Below are 8,294 nucleotides of genomic sequence, written 5' to 3'. Positions count from 1 at the left end.
GAGATTTTCTATTATCTCTATCGACCTTAATCCCCCTTTTTGACACTACCTGTCCTAGGACTATTCCCTCTGTTACCATGAAATAACATTTCTCCCAGTTTAGCACCAGATTAACTTGTACGCATCTTTCAAGGATTCTCTCTAAGTTATCCGGGCAGTTTTTAAAACTGGATCCATACACCGAGAAGTTGTCCATGAAAACTTCCATGATTTCATCCAGGAAGTCTGCGAATATGGATATCATGCATTGTTGGAAGGTTTCAGGAGCGTTACACAGTCCGAATGGCCTTCGTCGATAAGAGAAAATTTCGTAAGGACATGTGGATGTTGTTTTTTCTTGGTCATATGGGTGGATGGGGATTTGGAAAAATACAAATTATCCGTCTAAGTAACAGAAGTAAGAGTGTTTAGCTAAGCACTCTAACATTTGGTCAATAAACGGAAGGTGGAAATGATCCTTTTAGGTTACTTTGTTTAGTCTTCTATAATCTATGCACATGCGCCATCTGTTTTCTATGTGTTTTACTACCGATTCTCCTTTTTCATTTTGTACGACTGTGACACCTCCTTTGTTTAGTACCACATGCACAAGACTGACCCATGTATTATCAGATATTTGGTAGATAATTCCTGCATCTAGAAGTTTTAATACTTCTCTCTTGACTACATCACTCATTATATGATTTATCCTTCTTTGGTGTTCTCTATAAGGTTTAGAATCTTCCTCTAGCATAATTTGATGCATGCACACAAAGGGACTTTTCCCTTTCAAGTCTGAGATGGTATAGCCTAGAGTTGCAAGGTATCTTCTTAGGACTTCTAAGAGTTGATCGATTTCACCTCTGTTAAGGTTGGCATTTACTATAACTGGATGGTTAAGTTCTTCATCAAGATACTCATATCTCAAGTTCTTAGGCAGTTCCTTAAGCTCTATTTTGGGCTTCTGAAAGTTTGGCATATGATCAGGGGTAAGTGTTAAGCATTCATTAAGGTTATTGCCAATGTAAGGTGTAACTGACTTAAATCTATCGTCTTCCATTATGGGCGTCGAAGGTAGTTTTATTGTTTTGATATGCTCTTCCTTATCCAATTCTCTTATGCATTCATCAATGATATTAATTGCACAACAAGAGTCATCCATGGCGGGTGCTTTCATAAATTTGGACAGGATAAACTCTACATTCTCGTCACTTACTTCGAAAGTCATCTTACCTCTTTTTACATCTCTTATGGCTCCAACAGTTGTTAATAATGGTCTTCCTAGAAGGATAAGGATTTCTTCGTCTTCTTTAATACCCATTATGACAAAGTCAGTGGGGATGTAGAGTTATCTGATTCTAACTAGGATATCTTCTAATATACTTATTGGGTACTTAACCGATTGATCTGCCAGTTGAAGGGACATCCTAGTTGGTTGCATGTCTCCTAGGTCTAGTCTTTCACAAACTACTAAAGGCATCAAACTTACGCTAGCTCCTAAATCCAATAATGATTTGTCTATGACATGTATTCCTAGAACACATGGTATCGAAAAGCTTCAAGATCTTTCTGTTTCTTTGCTAAATTGTTTTCAGCAATTGCATTGCATTATAAAAGTTTGGGATCATCGAGCTTGCGCTTGTTTGTTAAGATGTCTTTTAGGAATTTGGAATATGATGGTATTTGGGTAATGGCTTCGGTAAAAGGTATCTCGATGTGAAGTTTCTCAATTACTTTCACGAACTTCTTGTATTGGGTGTCTTGTTTAGTCTGTTTGAGCCTTTGCGGATATGGAATCGGTGGTATGTAGGGTGGTGGCGGTACATATGTTCGATTTTCTTGATTATCATTCACTACCTCCTTACCATTAATATCCTTCTCTATTCGTTTTCTGGTACTACGAGATCCTCTTTTTGTTTTTCTGGAGTAGTCACAACATTTTCTTTTGGTGGTTTTGGAATTTTAGGCCCATCGTATTAAAATTTGCTTCATAGCGAAATAACATTAGCATGGCCTTTAGGGTTAGGTTGAGGTTGTCCAGGGAACAATCCTTCTGGTGTAGCCTGGACAGCTTGTTATTGTGCTACTTGAGAGATTTGAGTTTCAAGCATCTTGTTGTGGGTAACCATAGAATCAACCTTATTTCCTAATTGTGAAATCAGTTCATTAATTTGGACGTTCTGATTCATGAATTCTTTATTCTCTCGAGCCTAACTCGTGATAAAATCTTCCATAATCTTCTCAAGGTTTGACTTCTGAGGTGTAGTTTGTATCAGTTGTGAGTGTCTTTGGGATTGGAAACCTTCTAGTCTTTGAGGAGTAGAATTTTGGGGGAAAGTAGGGTTATTATTCTTGTAAGAGAAGTTTTGGTGGTTCCTTCATCCAGGGTTATAAGTGTTTAAATAGGGGTTTCCTTGGGTATAGTTGGCTTGGTCTGGGTTTGTTTCAGCTAGTAGACTGCACTCGAAAGTCACATGTCCTAGTGTTCCACAGATTTCTCATCCGGGTTGTACTGCAGCTATGGTAGTTGTAGGGTTTATGACTAAGCTTTCGAATTTCTGGGTTAGGGTGTCCATTTTGACGTTCATATGGTCGAAGTTTCTAACCTCGTATATGCCTCCTTTAGTCTCTTTCTTCTTTACTTGTACACGCTCTGTACCCCCATTGGTAATGGTTTTGAGCCATGTCTTCAATAAGTGCACATGCCTTGGGATAAGGCGTGTTCATTAGCGCACCATCGGCGAAAGCGTCGATACTCATCTTTGTGTTGTAGAGAAGTCCATTGTAGAAGGTGTTGATGATTAGCCATTGTTCTAATCCATGATATGGACAAGCTCTTAATAGCTCCTTGTACCTTTCACAAGCATCGAAAAGGGACTCACTATCCTATTGAGTGAATCTGGTAATTTGGTTACGTAGAACGGCGGTCTTACTAGGTGGAAATATCTAGCAAGGAATACTTTCTTCAGGTCATTCCAAGTAGTGATGGAATTAGCTGGAAGGGAGTCCACTCATGATCACGCTCTGTCTCTGAGGGAGAAAGGGAATAAACATAGACGTATCGCCTCAGGAGCAGCGTTATTGCATTTAAGCGTGTCGGCTAGTTGAATGAAAACTTTTAGGTAATGGTTTGGGTTCTCTCTTGGGAGACCAGCGAACTGGTTATGTTGCACGATTTGCAACAAAGCAGGCTTCAATTTAAAGTTGTTAATTGTAATAGTTGGGTTGACAATGCTCGAATGAGGTTCTTCATTAGGGGGTAGAGCAAACTCTTTGAGTGGCCTACGATTTTGGTCTTCTTCCATTGCTTTTTTGATTCGTTAGAGCAATAACCGAGCTCTTACGTACTTTTCTGGTTCAGTTATTGGATTTTCTAAAGTTTCGGTGATGTGAGTTCTTTGCATTGACCTGCGAGGGTTTTGCCTTAATCTAGATGGTGTAACAACAGGTTACAAAATTTGACGGTATTGGTCCCCGGTAACGGTGCCAAAAACTTGTTTGTGAGATTTATAGTCTATCGGAATAACTAACTGCAAGTGCACAGTTTATCGCGTAGTTTTAAAAGATATCAATCCCACAGAGACCTAACTATCAATCTATCGTTTCTAATTGGTTCGGTGTTTTTCTAAGGAGAATCAATTAAACAAAGGTGATATGAAATTAAATAACTTTAATAAATTTAGGCAAATAATACCAGGATGTGGCTCTCATCAAATAACAGTACTCTTGATTGCTTCTAAATAGGGCCGTTGTACGGGGCAATATTTTTTACTTTGAAAAGAATGTGATTGAACAAGAACTGTCGCTTCCGTGTATTCAGAACCAGATTTGACTCTTTAATCTATATCGTCCACTGTCACGTGTGATCGGTTGAAAAGTAATTTGGATTGGAAAATTTAACTTAAAAAGGTTCCAGGCTTTCGCTCTGATAACCGGATCTTAAACCTATAAACGTGTCCACAAATAGTTTTAAAACCTCCTTCTAGAAATATTATACTTTCCTAATTAATTAATTAAGTGCTTTCACGGTATTAAAACCAATCTTATTCTTTAATGTCGAATGACTTTCGATCTTACTCGACGTTTTCACGGCTCTACTTTCGCAGTGACCGATTAAATTAAGTTCAGACAAATTGTATTAAAATCAAAACAGTCCACAATCGAAATCCTAAAGAATCAACGGTTAGAGTATCGTCAAGTGACGATCCTCACATCCCATCATTAATGAATTAGCTAGACATGCTTATGACAAACATGATAGTATAAGTTTGAAGCTTAAAAGTAGACATTACGGAAAAATAGTTTAAAGCAATACAGTGCGGTAAATAAGACTTGTAAATAAAAGTAGTGTGAGGCAATATAAATAAAGAGCGAGTAAATAAATAAAGCGGTAATAAAAAGCGAAATGCGATAAAAACCTGCTCCAAACGTAGGCTTGAATATGATACAAAGTAAATATGCTGAAGACTGGTAAAGGAATGTAAATGGAGGAAAGATTAAAATGCGGGAAAGTAAAGTGCTCCAAACTTCGTACAAACTCAATTCTCTCTGGTGTTATAACCCCTCGATGTGACGAGCTATAACTTTAATCGGTGATTTTCGTGCTTAAGATTGTGCTAAGCTTGGATGGTTTGGAAAATTAAGTCTGAATGGGTCAATCCACATGTTGGTGAGTGGGACACATCATTTCTAATATGGCCTTCTCTATGGCAAACGCCATGTAGGTCGCCTTGTGTGCAATTTCCATTTTTTCATTGTTTTGCATCTGAATTGTTTCCTTTCTTCGCATATGGTCCCAATATGGTTAAATACCTGAAATATAGACAAAACACCCATATAACACTGGAAATAGGGATAAAAAAATAGCAAAAGATGTACAAAACAAGTCGAAATAACGGTTTAATTTGGTGTTATCAGTCATCAATTAGAATCGTGTTGAGTTTGGCTGCTACTATTGATTTAGAGGTTGATCAAATGGATGTGAAAACGACTTTCCTTCATGGTGATTTTGAGGAAGAGATCTACATGAAATAACTTGATAGTTTTCAAGTTAAAGGTAGAGAAGATAATGTGTGTAGATTGAGAAAGAGTTTATATAGGTTGAAGCAAGCTCCAAGGCAGTGGCACAAGAAGTTTGAGTATGTTATGTGTGATTAAGGATACCAAAAGACTACTTCAAATCATTGCGTCTATGTTAGAAAATTTTCTAACGATGACTTAATTATCCTGTTATTATATGTTGATGATATGCTTATTGTAGGGAAAAATATTTCTAACATTAACAAGTTAAAAAAGAAATTGGGAGAGTCATTTGCCATGAAAAACATGTGATCATTTAAACAGATTCTTGACATTAGAATCATGCGTGACAAAAAAGAGAAGAAACTTTGAATGTCACAAGAACATTATATCGAAATAGTGTTGCAAAGGTTCAAAATGGAAAGCTCTAAGGCAATAAGCATTCCTCTCACTACTCATTTCAAATTGAGTTCTAATCAAAGTACTTCAAGTGAAGATGAAGTATTCGATATGAAACATGTTCCTTATGCGTCTACTATGGGTGGTTTGATGTATGCACTGGTGTGTAAAAGACCATATATATCACATGTTGTTGGTACTGTCAGTAGATTTTTGTCAAATCTAGGTAGGGAACATTTAAATGTTGTAAAATGGATTTTAAGGTATCTCCGTGGTACTACTTCTGTGAGGCTTTTTTTGGAGGAGATAAGTCTAATATAGTGGGGTACTCTGACTCTGATATGGCTGGAGACATTGATTCTAGAAAGTCCACTTCAGGCTACATGGTTAAATTTTCCGGGGGAGATGTTGCTTGGGAGTCCAGATTATAAAGGTGTGTAACACTATCTACTACAGAGGTTGGGTTCATTACAATTACCGAAGCATGCAAAGAGTTACTATGCTTGAAGAAATTTTTGCAGGAGTTTGGTTTTGTTCAATATAAATATGTGTTATTTGTTGATAGTGAAATCTTTATTCATCTTGGTAAGAATCTGACTTTCCATGATAGGTCCAAACACATTGATGTGAAATATCATTGGATATGTGATGTTTTGGATGCTAAGTTGTTGGAGTTAGCTAAAGTTCATACATATGATAATGGTTCAAATATGATGACTAAAGCATTACGGTAAGGGAATTTTGAAGCTTGTTGTGATATCATAGGTTTGGAGATTTCCTCACATAATTGTGATGAGGAGATTTGTTGGGCTTGAGTTCCCTTCCTATACGGAGAAAGGTATAATTATTATTAGCTCATTTGTCTCACTTATTTAAGTTGAGAGAATCAATTTAGGGTTGAGAGAGATAGAGAGAAAATAAGGATTCAAAAGAGAGAGAAAAGGATAGAAATTCATTCCTATTTTTCTACAACCAGTCTCACTAAATTGATGATCCCCAATTTGTTAACCATTGGATCATGCTCCAATTTGGAAGGTAGGTTCGTAGCATAAGTATCTAACTTTTAACCTTTCATAATTTTAAAACAAAGTCTGAGGTGAGAGTTATCTGCTTCACACTGAAGCTGTAGATTTGAGAAAATTTTCAACTTTTTTTATTCTTATTTGTAAGCTAGTTTGCTTTGTGATTTATGATTGTTAGCACTAGTTCGTGAATCACTTTAAGACTCTATTGTAGCCTTAATTGATTATAGTGAAGTTATTTCTTTAGTATGGATGGCTCGTGGTTTTTACTCTCATATTGAGGGGGTTTTCACGTTAAAAACATCGATGTTCTTTTTGTGTCTTTATTTGTTCTATTTGCCATCTTATATTTGTTGTTGATCTTCAAGGTTTACTACAAGTCTAGAGAAATTTATATCTTTTGTGTATTGATATGTTATTGTATCTTAATTTTCCATCAATTTCTTCTAATTCGTCCAACTTACCTTTTTCTTCCCGCAAGCTTTTCATCAAAATTCCAAAATTTAATAGTCCAATATGCTTTATGTTTCAGTTGTTGGTGTAAGCCCTAGAGGCCAATACTTTTGGTACTTGTATCGAATTATTTATTAATAATAAAAGGCTTTTTCTTTATTACGTTTGTTTAATAAAGTCCTTAGAATAGCTAGTCCGTTTAATGTATCAAGTGTGACTTGATCATGAGATCACATTAAACATAAGGACACTATTCTTAAAGTATCCGTAGTCGAGCTTTATTGTGAAGTGGGATAACACTAAAGCATTAAGACTATTATGTATATAGACTGATGATCACATCTCATGGATCATTGATAAGGAGTTATCAAGTCTTAAACATAGGTATGAATATTAAGAGTAATATTTATACTGGATTGACCCGCTATGAGAATACTATATAGAATGTTATGCAAAGTGTCATAAGTTATTCTCATGGTGATAGTGGTGTATACCACCCTTCGACCTGAAACCACTATGGACCCTAGATGTAGAGTCGAGTGTTTTATTGCTGATCAAACGTTGTCCGTAACTGGATAATCATAAAGACAGTTGATGGGTAATCCACGAAGCATGTTGAGGGACATGAGTGACCTAGAAGGAATTTGCATATCCTGCATAACAGGATAAATGTCTATGGGCCCAATATTGAACTGGACAAGGATAACACGGTCTATGTCTTGTGTTCAATATAGACATAAGGGCAAAAGGGTAATTATGCACATAAGTATTATCACAGAAGCAATTGTCAGATCACATGACATTTTCGTGTCTTGAGTAGCAGTGATGTGTTGCTAGATACCGCTCACTGTTTATTATGTTAAATACGTGGTTTAATATAATTGCCAATGCCGTGAAAACCTACAGGGTTACACACAAATGACGGATTGATGAGAGATAGAGTAACTAAGGAACACCGTAAGGTACGGTGCACTTAAGTGAATTATAGAACATCGTAAGGTACGGTGTACTTAAGTAGAATATGAAATATGGTAAGGTACCACACGCTTAAGTGATTTTGGGCATATTATAAGATATGGGCCAAAATACACTTAAGTGGGCTTTGTAGCTTGAAGCCCAAACAAGTGGTTCTATAAATAGAACCCTTGTGCAGAAGCATTAATTACGGTTGCATTATTTTCGTTTTCTCTCTCTCTCTCTCTCTCTCTCTCTCTCTCTCTCTCCTCCCTCTCTCTCTCTCTCTCTCTCTCTCTCTCTCTCTCTCTCTCTCTCTCCCTCTCTCTCTCTCTCTCTCTCTCTCTCTCTCTCTCTCTCTCTCTCTCTCTCTCTCTCTCTCTCTCTCTCTCTCTCTCTCTCTCTCTCTCTCTCTCTCTCTCTCTCTCTCTCTCTCTCTCTCTCTCTCTCTCTCTCTCTCTCTCTCTC

General features: G+C 36.9%; 1 non-coding gene across 1 annotated transcript; it reads left to right on the top strand.

Moving 5' to 3' along the window:
* Positions 1 to 2,794: 2,794 nt before the first annotated feature.
* LOC127089699 (small nucleolar RNA R71) lies at positions 2,795 to 2,901 on the top strand. The gene has a single exon (XR_007791257.1). It is a non-coding gene; the product is annotated as a small nucleolar RNA R71 (small nucleolar RNA).
* The last annotated feature ends 5,393 nt before the right edge of the window (positions 2,902 to 8,294 follow it).

The sequence above is a fragment of the Lathyrus oleraceus genome, chromosome 5 (assembly GCF_024323335.1).
Source record: "Lathyrus oleraceus cultivar Zhongwan6 chromosome 5, CAAS_Psat_ZW6_1.0, whole genome shotgun sequence".
Taxonomy (NCBI): Eukaryota; Viridiplantae; Streptophyta; class Magnoliopsida; order Fabales; family Fabaceae; genus Lathyrus; species Lathyrus oleraceus.
This window is presented reverse-complemented; position numbering and strand designations above follow the sequence as displayed.